This window comes from Eriocheir sinensis, chromosome 11 (genome assembly GCF_024679095.1).
Source record: "Eriocheir sinensis breed Jianghai 21 chromosome 11, ASM2467909v1, whole genome shotgun sequence".
NCBI classification, from domain to species: Eukaryota; Metazoa; Arthropoda; class Malacostraca; order Decapoda; family Varunidae; genus Eriocheir; species Eriocheir sinensis.
In genome coordinates this window covers 19540078-19555809 of record NC_066519.1, presented here as the reverse complement: position 1 = coordinate 19555809, position 15732 = coordinate 19540078, and the positions used below count along the sequence as shown (strand labels likewise).

Sequence of the window (15732 nt, the reverse complement as noted above, 5' to 3'; positions counted from 1 at the left end):
CGTATAAACAGTAACACACACAGCTCAGCAACTTCTCCCTCTCTCCCTCACTCACTCACTCACTCACTCACTCAAACCCTATATCCGTGAGGTCTTCCGTATAAACAATAACACACACAGCTCAGTAACTTCTCCCTCTCTCCCTCACTCACTCACTCCCTCACTCACTCACTCAAACCCTATATCCGTGAGGTCTTCCGTATAAACAATAACACACACAGCTTAGTAACTTCTCCCTCTCTTATCCACTCCCTAACTCACTCACTCTTCAACCCTATATCCGTGAGACCTTCCATATTAACAGTAACATCCCCCATAACTAGAGCATTAACTACTTATATCACAGGTAACACAACGCACCTGCCATTCCCGTCCACCCAACCATGGCACCAGCAAGTGTGGCCAGGTCCATCCCCCTCCACGCTCCACCGGCCCTCATGACTCTATCAACACTCCTCACATGCCTGCCTTGCGGTATACCATGAAGGGCTGGCATGGTAAGGGAACAGTTACGGCCGCCAAGCATGACTCACAAGCAGGACGGTAGTGTGCCTGTGCGTTCGTGTGTGTGTGTGTGTGTGTGTTGCTATGCATATTGCCAAGGTGTGACTAAGTGGTCAGGGGAGGTGTCAAGCAGTGAGGGGAAGACAGAGATGGTAGAGATGAGATTGGAACCTTTGCCAGAAGAAATGGAGTAGACAAACATGACAGAGAGCCAAGTGGAGAGATTAAATAGTAACAACTTAAGCCACCTCAGTATAGACTATGACAGAGAACCAAATGGAGAGACAATATTACAACTTTTGCCACAGAAGAATGAAGTACGCTATTATCTAAATGACCAAGTAGAGATCAAATTAGAACCTTTGCCAGACCAGGATGAAGGTAAACTAGCATCTGACAGACAACCAGGTAGGGATCAAATTAGAACCTTTGCCAGACCAGGATGGAGGTACACTAGCATCTGACAGACAACCAGGTAGGGATCAAATTAGAACCTTTGCCAGACCAGGATGGAGGTACACTAGCATCTGACAGACAACCAGGTAGAGGTCAAATTAGAACCTTTGCCAGACCAGGATGAAGGTACACTAGCATCTGACAGACAACCAGGTAGGGATCAAATTAGAACCTTTACCAGACCAGGATGAAGGCAAACTAGCATCTCACAGACAACCAGGTAGGGATCAAATTAGAACCTTTACCAGACCAGGATGAAGGCAAACTAGCATCTGACAGACAACCAGGTAGAGGTCAAATTAGAACCTTTGCCAGACCAGGATAGAGGTACACTAGCATCTGACAGACAACCAGGTAGGGATCAAATTAGAACCTTTGCCAGACCAGGATGAAGGTACACTAGCATCTGACAGACAACCAGGTAGGGATCAAATTAGAACCTTTACCAGACCAGGATAGAGGTAAACTAGCATCTGACAGACAACCAGGTAGGGATCAAATTAGAACCTTTGCCAGACCAGGATGAAGGTACACTAGCATCTGACAGACAACCAGGTAGAGGTCAAATTAGAACCTTTGCCAGACCAGGATGGAGGTACACTAGCATCTGACAGACAACCAGGTAGGGATCAAATTAGAACCTTTACCAGACCAGGATGGAGGTACACTAGCATCTGGCAGACAACCAGGTACGGATCAAATTAGAACCTTTACCAGACCAGGATGGAGGTACACTAGCATCTGACAGACAACCAGGTACGGATCAAATTAGAACCTTTGCCAGACCAGGATGGAGGTACACTAGCATCTGACAGACAACCAGGTAGAGGTCAAATTAGAACCTTTGCCAGACCAGGATAGAGGTACACTAGCATCTGACAGACAACCAGGTAGGGATCAAATTAGAACCTTTGCCAGACCAGGATAGAGGTACACTAGCATCTGACAGACAACCAGGTAGGGATCAAATTAGAACCTTTACCAGACCAGGATGAAGGTAAACTAGCATCTGACAGACAACCAGGTAGGGATCAAATTAGAACCTTTACCAGACCAGGATGAAGGTAAACCAGCATCTGACAGACAACCAGGTAGAGGTCAAATTAGAACCTTTACCAGACCAGGATGGAATACGCTGAGACGACAGAACCAGATGGAGATTGAATTAGAACCTTTGCCATAGCTTGATAGAGTACACTAACATCAGACAGAGAGGTAGAAAACATAAAGAAAAGCCTCTGCAATGCTAACTAAAAACAGGTAATGGTGATAACTAGATGATTTAAATATAATGTGTGTAAAAAGATGATAATGTATTTGTTCATTACATAACTCGACTCTGGGTTAATCTTGATATAAATACATACAGTGACATGCGGGAATTATTAATGAGTCGTGTCTTTATAAATAATAAGTTACAAAAATACTTAATGAATGGATCTAGCAATATGTGGAGTCAGCCTGATATATTAATACCCTCTGCAGCCTGTCTTAACCAGCTCATTCTCTTGGTTAATTAGTAGACTGTAACACTAAAAGGAAAAATTAGGTATACGACCATAAGGAAGGAGAAAAGATGAAAGAAATGAGAAAGGAAATTATGAGGAAGGAGAAAAATTGAAGGAAAAGAAGTTAAAAAAGAAGGAAAAAGAAGATGAAGGAAAGAAATTATAAAAGAAGATGATGGAAAGGAGGAAGCTTAAAGGAAAAGGACAAATTGAATATAATCTTGCTTTTTTTTCTTTTTCAGTGCCATAAAGAGTCAATTCAGTTTATTTTTTAGTGATGGCAAAAAAAAGACAGAAAACAGTGTAACCATTGTGTGTGTGTGTGTGTGTGTGTGTGTGTGTGTGTGTGTGTGTGTGTGTGTGTGTGTGTGTGTGAGTGTGCGTGTGTGTGTGTGTGTGTGTGTACGGGCAAAGCTAGCTGACCGCATACATCAAAAAATAGCACAACACTATGAACCAGCCTACTGTGTGTGTGTGTGTGTGTGTGTGTGTGTGTGTGTGAAGATTTTGAGATTCACACACACACACACACACACACACACACACACACACACAAGGGGTAGCTGTGCAGACGGCCAAACCAATGGAGCAGAACTGTAATAAAAAAAGGGACTATCTCACTTCTTTACATGCCCTCAAAACCTAATCTGAATGTACCCACTGAGCCACCAACCAACATCTGCATTCCTTAATTAATACCACTTTTCTTTAACAACCTTTTAACAATCTTTTTCAACAACCTTCTTTAACAACCTTCCTTAATAACAACAACAACTAACATCTTTGGGGGAGCTATGAGAGAAGATGACAAGGGATCGACACAAGAGGATTGGAGAGGATGAAAGAGTATGGGATGGACAGAACACTCTCTATACTTGCTGACCCACAAACACAAGAGTCAGCAGCTACAGACCTTGCAGAACACAGCAGCGCCTTCGGTCAGCCTCTCTTGAGCTGGTAACTGCTTGCCTATCAGCTTTGAGGCCTTGCAATCGTCTCTCTCTGCCAACCTCAATGACTTTATTTCAACTACTCTTGTTCTTTTCATTCAATAAATTCGAAGCACCTCAAACCACTTGTTCTCTAAGCACTTGTAATAATAGGTCCTTGCATTCTGCCTTCACTGCCATCCTCACTAACTTCCATCATTTCAACTACTTTTGTTCCTTTCATTCAATAAAATCATACCACCTAATCCCTCTTGTTCTCTAAGCACTTGTAATAATGGGTCATATTGTGTACAGAACTGGTTATAGATGGACAACAACCCAAGATTTACAAAAGTCTATCCTCATTTCTAACATCTATTCAATACATGCTTCCATTCCATACTCCCTCCATAGCATATATATACTCCAATACATACCGTACCCATTCACATGTATATTTCAACTACTCGCATTCATGTCCTCTTCTATTTACTCCACACATGTTTTCCTTTCACACCCTCTCCTTTTCATCTTCAAACTCCATAAATACCATTCACAAGTATATTTTCAACTTCCCTCACACTTCTGATTCTCCTGTTTAAATCCTGTATGTACTCCCTAAACCACCACATTGGCACCCACTATCATATTCTCTCTCCTATCAGTTAAGGCTTATCTCTTCACCTACTTTCCTACTCCGCTGTTTTCTGATTCAATTGAGCTTCTGTTTGCTATATGTCTTTCTGCTTATGGCATTTAAATACTCAATCCCTTCTTGCTATATTCTACCTCCATGCATAGTTTAATCCTTTTCATTGCTATAAGTACTTGCTTGTTATTTTATGTTATATTCTAAACTTAACAGAGCATCCAGTACTTGTCTTAGTGTTCATGTGTGAATATTAAAACTCCTCCACCACTTCAAAGGCTTTACCATTGATCAAAGGGGCTTCATAGGCGAGTATATTATAGTGGTTATTCTGTTTTCTCCTCACTGCTACTTCCTCCTTATCTTTAGTATTTATCTATCTCCTCATCTATCACATCATCACCTCAAGGCTTCACTGTTGGTTTAATTGGGTTTGTATGAATGAGTGTTTTGGTTTAATTGGGTTTGTATGAATGAGTGTTTTGGTTTAATTGGGTTTGTATGAATGAGTGTTTTGGTTTAATTGGGTTTGTATGAATGAGTGTTTTGGTTTAATTGGGTTTGTATGAATGAGTGTTTTGGTTTAATTGGGTTTGTATGAATGAGTGTTTAAGTGGTGGTTTTCATTTCTCTTCACAGCTACTTTTTTTTTTTTTTTTACAGCACAGAGCAAACTCGAGAGCAACAAAAAGATGTAAAAAAAAAAAAGCCCACTAACTCTTGCTCTCATATAGTGATAAGTAAAGAGTCGCCAATAGAGGGGTCAATTTCGGATGGAGAGGTGTCTTGAAACTCATTTTTTTCATATATATTTCCCTATTTACCATTTCATCACTTCAAGGCTTCACTGTTGGTTTAATTGGGTCTGTATGCAAGGGTATTTTAGAGGTGGTTCTATTTTCTCCACATTACTAACACTTGCTCTTTTTTTATCTCCCTCTTCACCATACTCCCAAAATTGACCTATCTTTCGGCCACTCCTCTAACTCTTATTGGGAGCAGTGAGTAGCTGGCTTTTTTTTTCATATTTGTTTCCTTTTTTTTATGCCCTTGAACTGACTCCTCTGCTGTAAAAAAAATAAATAAATAAATAAAAATCCTATACTTCATTTTCCAAAGTATCATCATCCCTTCAATAACTTCAAGGTTGATTGAAATGACTCTGCATGCAAGAATATCATGAACCAGTAACTGCTTTCTCTCCACAATTGCCTATCTCCTCCTAATCATCATATCATTACAGCCATCATTATCCACTATTAGCCACAAGAGAGGGGTTAACTCCAGCCCTCATTAAAGTAAAGGAAAGCATGTTCATCAATTGCTAATCCTCCGCTGGTCTATAATTTGCCAATCTGCTGCATACTTTCACTTCCTCTGCCTCTCTATGTACCTAACTTTCTCATGCCCCAGACTGTACATGCCTTCCCACCTCCCCCCAGGCACATTTAACTCTGCCCACCTGACTGACAAATAATAGACAGATACACAGATGATAGAGTGATAGATACAGATAGGATAATAGATGATAAAACAAAAGATATAGAGATACAGATTCTTAACAGTTTCCCTCAGACACACTGCAATTCTGCCCACCTTGATTGAAACTGACTGACAAATAATACACATGGATAGGTGGATAAATAGACTGATAGATATTGATAAGATAGTAGATAAGATAAAGATAGATACTGATTACTGACACGGCATAATGTGGTAATGGATTGCTAGGTAAGTAGATAGAATAGATAGATAAAAAGAAAGCTAGATAGTAAGACAACTTATTGACCACAGGGCATTATGAATATGATAGACACAATACACAATAGATTTAATGATCCAGCACAAAGGCTCATAATGCAACCGTTGAAATTTGCACGCTGGTAACAATAAGTATGAAAGAAACTAATTTACAATGCACAAAAGAACACACACACACACACACACACACACACACACACACACACACACACACACACACCTCCCATACACACACACACACACACACACAATTTTTTTTCTTTTTTTCCCATATCACTGACCTGACATCCTCCAAATTAGGTACATCAGTTTCATATAGAGACAAAACTAATTTTTCCTATGCATGTATCAGACCACTAATATAAGAACCACCTCTCGATGTGCCCCACTCCTATCTATTCATCTCCCTACAGAATAATACAGAGCAACAGGCAAACGGATAGAACAAACATATGAAGGTATTTTCTACTCTTACTTGCATCACATCCCAGCGCCCTTTCCTTATCTGCCCGGCATCCTCTACTCTGCCTCTTAAGTGACTAAGCCAGACTATTATGTATATTGTCTGTGTATAGGGAGTTAACGGAGGTCACCATTAAGAGGGAGTTAAGGGGTTTTGCAGCCTTTTTGTACTTGCATGTTTTGTTTGTACTGTGAGCTGCCTAACCCCCCCCCCACACACACACACACACACATTACCCTCCCCCACACACACTCCCCTCCCCCCACCTCTCCTTTACTATGAAAATTGAGTTGATAAAATGTTGATATGGGCAACGGTTGCACTTTATCTTTTTCCACTTCCTCTCCCTGTTATAGGAGCGCTTTTTATTCTTTTGTTATTTGTTTATTTTATTCACTCTATTATTCGTTTATTTTATTTTATTTATTTATCCATCTATTTTAATTTCTCTTATTTCTTAATTATTGTTTATTTTCATTTTTTTCCCCATTCTTTGATGTCTTACCATATATGAATTGATATCAAAGTCTTATTTCTGTAACAATTTTTCCAAGATCAAATTTAGGATGCGATCTTTACATGGTTGCTAATCTAAAAGGGAGTTAAATTCATTCCTCAATCAAACACATATATCATAGCTTTAGAGGGAGATCAATTTGTACCTGATGCCAACCTTATAATAAAATTATGACCTTATACATTAATTTTCCATAATATTCAACTTTTAAAAGCCAGTGAGTCAAGGTTTACCGTACATCCTGCGCGGGTGTTGCAATGCTTGGCCAGTCTCCATCGGATTCAATTTAAAAGTTACATTATAAGTATAACAGGCTTTTTTTTTTTGGGAGTGTGTGTGTGTGTATGTGTGTGTGTGTGCCCTTAAGCTGCCTCATTTACAGTAAGAAAAATGTAACAGGTACACACACACACACACACACACACACACACACACACACAGATGATGATTCAGGTAAGAGAGCCTTGAACCAGCACTCCCTCCACAGGTGTTAAGGGTCAATAGCTGCCTCACATTTCACACGCTTCACAGCAAGATATAAAAATAAATATAACTGCCCACCGCTAGTCAACTCAAAGCCAGGCCAAAACACTTTTTTTTTTTTTTTTTTTTTTTTTTTTACAGCAAGGGGGAGAGACTAAGGGACCCAAGATTATATTGTTAAACATATCGGCACTTCAGTTCGCCTCTTTGAAAAGCCTCTCATAGAAGTTATGGAGGTTTTTATGGACTGTTTTGTGATCCTTGTGATATCATAATTTTACAGGACTTTTGCATCTCGAATGGAAAAATCACCTATGGAAAAACGGTTAACCCCTCTGCTGCAACTGGCATAGGTTTGGCTTTCACTGGTAGCCTGGTAACACATACTCCCAGGTCTTTCTCTGCCTCTGTGGTGGATAGTGCAGTGTTTCCCATGTGGTATTGGTGTGCTGGATATCCCTTCACTGGTAGCCTGGTAACACATACTTCCAGGTCTTTCTCTGCCTCTGTGGTGGATAGTGGAGTGTTTCCCATGTGGTATTGGTGTGCTGGATATCCCTTCACTGGTAGCCACACATACTCCCAGGTCTTTCTCTCTTCCTCTGTGGTGGAGTGGAGTGTTTCCCCATGTGGTCTCTGTGGTGGATAGTGGTGTGTCCCCTGTGGTATTGGTGTGCTGGATATCCCTTCACTGGTAGCCTGGTAACACATACTTCCAGGTCTTTCTCTGCCTCTGTGGTGGATAGTGGAGTGTTTCCCATGTGGTATTGGTGTGCTGGATATCCCTTCACTGGTAGCCTGGTAACACATACTCCCAGGTCTTTCTCTGCCTCTGTGGTGGATAGTGGAGTGTTTCCCATGTGGTATTGATATGCTGGATATCCCCTCCCAAGGTGCATGACTTTACATTGTTCTTCATTGAATTGTAGCAAACACTTTTTGCTCCATTCCTGTAGCTTGGTGACGTCTTCTTGTAGGAAATCTACAGTCAAGGGGTTAATCTTCTCTGCAACCTTGGGAAATAGTCAAAATGGGAGCCCAAAACATTTAAGAGTATGAACCTAAGGAACTTTTAAAAATGCTCCTCCTCCTGCTATGATAACACGTGTTTTTTACATTAATGAGAGACTAAGGGATAAGCAAACCTATTAAACATGCCAGTGATAATGCCACACCTTCACAGATAACAGAGGAAGCTAAAAGGAGATAATCAGTTATTTTTCAGTAAGTAAGTTTGATAAGGAGTTTAATTTATGGATCATGCTATTAAATGATTCTCTAACTGACTTACTCCACCCATTTCCTGTGCATTACTTAAGATACGATAAGGAACACTCAACTATACAACTTTACTAAAATAATTATACCTAACAGATGAAGCTAAAATGAGATAATCACTTTTGTTCCAGTCCATAAGTTTAGACATGGAATACTAATTTATGGATTATGTTATCAAAATTATGTTCTAACTGTATCCATTTCTTGCACATCACTAAAGTTTTTATTTAGAACAATAATTTATAAGAACATAACAACACAAGAACACAAGGAGTCTGCAAGAGGCCGGTAATCAGACTAATTCTCTTGTTTTGTTTTTTTACAACAAAGGAGACAGCTCAAGGGCACAAAAAAAGGAAACAATAATACAAAAAAAAAAAACACTACTCGCTGCTCCTAAAAAGAATCCAAAGAGGTGGCCGAAAGAGGGGTCAATTTCGGGAGGAGAGGTGTTCTGATACCCTGGACCCATTTCCTCCACATTACTGAAGATCTGATAAGAAACACTCTATTACAAAACCTGTTACTAAGTTCATTATCTACTTCAACCAATTTCATACACATCGCATGGTTTGATAAAGATCTTTCTATTTATCTACTTTGATGTTTATTCCTTGAACCATTTTAAGGGTGTGGTCATTGCAGAAAAGTCTCCATTGGTCCTATCCATACACTCCACCCTTGCATACTACAGTCCTCTCATTTTCTATCCCTTCTCTCTTTAAAGTGTTCTACCATACCATACCATCATCCTTACTCATAGATACTGTACATCCTCTATCAGCTCAACCTTTCCCATTTTCTTCTTACAGATGGATTTTACTTCCCCACAATTTGTTCCCATTCCCTTACTAGACATGACAGAGGATGCAGTTATAAGACGTTCCTAAAATAACTTACACACAACCTACACTGTATTGCTTTAACAGATACCCATTCACAAAACACTAACCAAAATACTTTTCCACCTGCACTACTCACTTCCTGTGCACTATTCAACAAACAGCAAGGATAAAATATGTGTGAAAGAGGAAGTGGTTCTTACTCGACATTCTTTTTTTCTCCCGGTCATGCCTGGGTCCAGCGCTCCACACCGTTATCACCACATCCTAAGCTGAGGCCAAGGAGAAGCGTCTTAAGAGCTTTGCGTGTAAGTCTCCTGGTTCTGTTAACTCACTCTGGCCTTGGCGATGGAAGAGTGTTGTAATCCAGGTTATATATAATGTAAGAGAGAGGGGGGATTAAGGAACGTGACAATTTTTTAAGCATCTTCTTCTGCACTCCTTTCATCTGTTTATTATATTATTCTATTTGTCTCCTTTATGTAGCAAAGAGAGTGGATCGTGACATCTGACAACTCTTCTAGCATCTCCTTCTATATCCTTTTCATCTGTTTATCATATTATTCTATTTATATTAAGTAACAGAGGGAGGATCAAGACATCTGACAACTCTTCTAGCATCTCTTTCTATATCCTTTTCATCTGTTTATCATATTATTCTATTTATATTAAGTAACAGAGGGAGGATCAAGACATCTGACAACTCTTTTAGCATCATCTTCTAGATCCTTTTCATCTGTTTATCATATTATTCTATTTATATTAAGTAACAGAGGGAGGATCAAGACATCTGACAACTCTTCTAGCATCTCTTTCTATATCCTTTTCACCTGTTTATCATATTATTCTATTTATATTAAGTAACAGAGGGAGGATCAAGACATCTGACAACTCTTTTAGCATCTTCACCTCTATATTCCCTCATCTGCTCCTTTCTATTCTATCTATTTATATCCGTAACAGGCAGCTGACAGCATTCCTCTGCCTGCTTCTTCTATGCCTAATCCATCCCAGTATTCTATTCATTTTCCAGCACATAGCTCCTTTCCATACAGCTAAGGGGACTTCTAATCCATCACAGAGCATAACATCTTCACCTCTATATTCCCTCATCCACCTCCTCTTCACACCATCCACAGGCCGCTGACAGCATTATACGGCTTGCATACCTAATCCATCCCAGAGGCAGCATTCAGCACATACCTCCTTTCCCATACAACTAAGAGGAGTTCTAATCCACCACAGAGCATAACATCTTCACCTCTATATTCTCTCATCCACTTCCTCTTCACACCATCCACAGGCCACTGACAGCATTATACGGCTTGCATACCTAATCCATCCCAGAGGCAGCATTCAGCACATACCTCCTTTCCCATACAACTAAGAGGAGTTCTAATCCACCACAGAGCATAACATCTTCACCTCTATATTCTCTCATCCACTTCCTCTTCACACCATCCACAGGCCACTGACAGCACTACACAGCTTGCATACCTAATCCATCCCAGAGGCAGCATTCAGCACATATTTTATCAATCCCAAACAGCAACAGCAAAGGGAACATGCAGCATACCTTCTATCCTCAACTCTGTATGCTTCCTTCACATCTCTTATGCAACACACACTGCCCAGAGACAGCACCACACACATAGACACAACACACACACACAGCATGTCTTCATATCCTCAACTCTACATATTTTCTTAACATCTCTTATGCAACATGCGCAGGCCACAGACAGCACCACACACACACACACACACACACACTGCATACATACTTAATTTTATATTTCTTGCACTACTCCTTCCCCAGGCCTTCTTTACAAACAGCTCCTTGGTTTTCTGCTATATACCAACTCCACTTTTCTTTCACATAGCACAGTACATATGCTTTCTGTTTCATGCCTCACATCTATAATTATCAAGTACGTATAACATTTATGAATCGTCCTTTTTATATATCTTGAAACAAAGCCCTCGGTGATGTTAGGTATGTGCTGCCTAAAAGTTTCCTTCACATAGTACTGTTGACGTTTCATTTTCATGTCTTACCTATATAGTAGTACACTTATTTATCATGGGTCTTTTTTTCTATATCCTGCAGCAAGGCCATCGGTTACGTACATATTAATTTCTTCATTCTGTAACCTCTCTGTCTTTAGTCTTCCAGAAACCACTTATATAGTTTATCCAGAATTCTCTTTCTTCACTAGTATTTATTTGCTCCGTTTCATGTTTCTCATTATTGTTTATCATGAATCTTCTTTCTTTTCACTCTACACTTGCTCTGTTTCACGTCCTCCATCTTCATTTATCACAAATTTTCTTTCTTTTCACTGTTTACTTGCTGTTTCCTGTTATCCATTATTATTTACCATGGATCTTCTTTTTAAATCTTGCAGCAAGATCATCATTAGTTACATATGCATGTTCTACTTCTCCCCTTCACACAGCACTGCATAATTTCTCTGTTTTACGCATTTCGTCTAACATTGTAACTTATCTAATCAATCGAGGACCTTTTTCTCTTATACAGTATCGTACAGCAAAGTCTCTTACACAACAATGTATAATTTCCCTGTTTCATGCATTCCACATAACATTATAACTCATCTAACCAATCACATACCTTTTTTTTATTCCACAACTTATAGCAAGGTCTTTAGTTATCTATGTATTATTTATTTGTTTACTATATACTTGCTCTGTTGCCATCTCCTTTCAACTAATTTATCATGGATCTTCTCTCGACTGGTGCACACTTGAAGATCTGTCTCCTTATCTGATTACCGTGCTATCTGATAACAAGCCTCCATCTCAACAACGAATGACTCACTTTAATGAATCAGTCACCTGAACCTATTTACCTTTGGCTATCTTTACCTACACTTTGTCACCCTGGAATCTAAGTCAACAAGAATATCAAAACCTCATATTTACATTAGTACCGTATAACATGTCCTACAGTTTACTTAGATTAGCCTTTCTTGTTGTGAATAGATCGTGCATAATAGCAAAGAAAACAAAAACAAAACAGAAAATGAAAAGGGAATCAGTTGCACTTAACAGTCACATGGGTTTCAAGCATTAGAGGTATCGTAACATAAAAAATAAAAATAATAAAAAATAGACATACGTACAGAGGGAACTTTTTTTTCACGCATAAATTAAAGAAAATTGACACTGCTTCTTTTTGGGGTTAATTTCCAGTCTTTCAACATACTAAACACAAAGTGATAGGATTCCATAACCATGATCTGCACAGGTTCTAATACGTAATCGAAAGACCAAACAGTTAACAAATATAGTCGTAACTCACTGACAACCTTTCCTGATGCAACGATATAAAGAAAAGAACCGTCAAGTAACCATGATCTGCACAGTTTTAGACGATCAGACGACCCACAAAGTTAACAAATACAGTAGAAGCTCAGAGACAAGATTTCCCAATGCAACAATACAAAGGATAAAACAGTCACTATCCTCTTCCTCACTAATTCTCATTCCTAAAGTGTTTTATATGGATGCAGAAAACACTAAAATAACCACAAATTCACATGGGTTTCATATTAAAAAGACCCAAACAAACACATAGCTTATTTTTCCTCGACCGTAACGTTTTCATGACACGGTAAACTAAATAAAAACTGGCACTTCCCTTTTCCTGGTCCGTTTATATTCCTTTGACACCACGAAAAGAATCAAATAACCACAAATTGCACTTCATTGACCTTTACAAGACCCACATAAATGAATGACACTTTTTCCTCATACAGTAAACTAAACCAAACTGGCATTCATTTTCCTGGTCCATTTACCTTCCTTAACCTGGTAGCAGTGAGGATCATGTTTCTTAATGGTCCCTCTAAGCGAGAAAAATGAGAAAAAATCATCACTCACACAAACCATTTTATAATATATATCAAAGCATTTGTGATCAGTTTATGCATCATCTATTTTGGGGGGTTTATATCATTGCACAAATTTGGCCCGTCGCTGCTACACGGTAAAGCCACAAATTTGGCCCGTCGCTGAACACGGTAAAGCCACAAATTTGGCCCGTCACTGTACACGGTAAAGCCACAAATTTGGCCCGTCGCTGTACACGGTAAAGCCACAAATTTGGCCCGTCGCTGCTACACGGTAAAGCCACAAATTTGGCCCGTCGCTGCTACTGGGTTAAGAGTCATGGAAAACTTTAAATAACCACAAATCATACAGTTCTGACATTTCAATGCCCAAAATAAATGCTCAACTTTCTTTTCCTCATACGGTAAACTATATCATACTGGCATTCTCCTTTCCCTAATCTATTTCTGTTTCTTGTGCCAGATAAACCTAACACTTTTTTTCTCTCATACAGTAACATAAATCAATCTGGCACTCTTGAAAAATGTAAAATGACCCCCAATCACACTGTATTGGCATTCTCTCTCTCCTTTTCCTCTGGCACCAAACTAAATAGAACTGGCACTCTCTTTTCCTTGCTCTATTTATATTCCTTCAGTGTTGTGGAATAATTAAATAACCACAAACCACTCAGTATCAACATTTAGGACAGACACAAATACAAATCCTCCCTTTTTTCTCCTTTTCCTTTAACAGTAAACTAATCACAACTGGCACTCTCCTTTTCATTGTCTGTTTATATTCCTTTAATGTTGTGGAATAATTAAATAACCACAAATCACACAGTATCAACATTTAAAGATCCCAATAAATAATGCATCTCTTATTTATTGATCTTTTCCTCTGACAGTGAACTAAACAGAACTGGCACTCTCTTTCTCTCTGGTCTATTTATATTCCCTTGATGTTGTGGAATAATTAAATAACCACAAATCACACAGTATCAACATTTAAAGATCCCAATAAATAATGCATCTCTTATTTATTGATCTTTTCCTCTGACAGTGAACTAAATAGAACTGGCACTCTCTTCTCTCTGGTCTATTTATATTCCCTTGATGTTGTGGAATAATCAAGTAACCACAAATCACTTAGTAACATTTAGGACAGACACAAATACAAATTCTCTCTTTTTTCTCCTTTTCCTCTAGCAGAAAACTAATCACCACTGGCACTCTCCTTTTCATCATCTATTTATATTTCTTTAATGTTGTGGAATAATCAAATAACCACAAATAACTCGGTATCAATATTTAAGAGACAGACTCAAATATATGCATCTCTAATTTCTTTCCTTTTCCCTCACAACTGGCACTCTCCTTTTCATCATCTATTTATATTTCTTTAATATTTTGGAAAAATTAAATAACCATAAATCACGTTTGCTTTTGGAATTTAAAGACCCAAACAACTATCTTTTTTTCTCTCTTTTCCTCTAACAGTAAACTAAACAGAACTGGCACTCCTCTCTACCTGGCCATTCCTTAAAAGTACACAAACAGCATTGAATAACCACAACATGCACAGCTTTTGACAGTTGTAGGACCCATGAAACGAATTTAAATGACCCACGACTTTTTTCTCTCACACAATAGATGGATAGAATTGGCACTGTCCTCTTCCTGGTTAATTTTCATTCCTCAGGTATTTTAAATATACATGGAATGCACAAAATAACCACGAATCATTCCACATTCACATTCCACTTTGACCGTTAATGGGCTAATGCAGAATACCACAAGGAATGAACAGGTACAGAACATGACCACAATCTTAAATTCCCTTAATCATCATTCCACAGCACTTCAGACACACCACCACAACACCCATACCACACAAGTCATTTCCCCCATCAGAATTAACTCCATTCATACCACAAGGAAGAAAACAAGTAAAGAACATAACTTCAATTTTAAACCCTCTTGCAGGTCATTCCACAACACGCCAGTAAACTAAATGACCTCACAACACCCACACACATGCCACAAGTCATTCCAGTCATACCATACCACAAGGAAGAAAACAAGTACAGAACATGACCTCGATTCTAAACCTTCTCACACGTCATTCCACTGCACTCCTGACAGCTAAATCACACCACAACACCCACACACATACCAAGCAAGTCATTCCACCCACATGAACCTACACCAGTCATACCACTGCGAGTAAACAAGTACAGAACCAAACAAAACCATGACCTCATACCTTTCACTCTCTCACAGGTCATTCCAGCAGGCCAGACACACCCATAACACCCACACATATGTCATTCCACCCATAAGAACCTACACCAGTCATACCACAGCGAGTAAACAAGTACAGAACTAAACAAAAACATGACCTCATACCTTTCACTCTCTCACAGGTCATTCCACTGCACTCCTGACAGCTAAATGACCTCACAACACCAACAGACATACCAAA

At 39.1% G+C, this 15732-nt stretch overlaps 1 protein-coding gene across 3 annotated transcripts in view; it reads right to left on the bottom strand.

The window, feature by feature from the left end:
- The window catches only part of LOC126997036 (unconventional myosin-XVIIIa-like), a 258013-nt gene that overhangs the window by 241508 nt on the left and 773 nt on the right, over window positions 1–15732 (bottom strand). The window contains exon 2 of one of the 3 annotated variants that reach the window (XM_050858079.1): window positions 13215–13261. The exons of 1 other annotated variant lie outside the window; for it this stretch is intronic. The gene's annotated coding sequence lies outside the window, so the exon portion shown is untranslated. Of the gene's footprint in view, window positions 1–11448; window positions 11730–13214; window positions 13262–15732 lie in introns of those variants that run through there. One more of the 3 variants, XM_050858080.1, reaches the window with a different exon arrangement.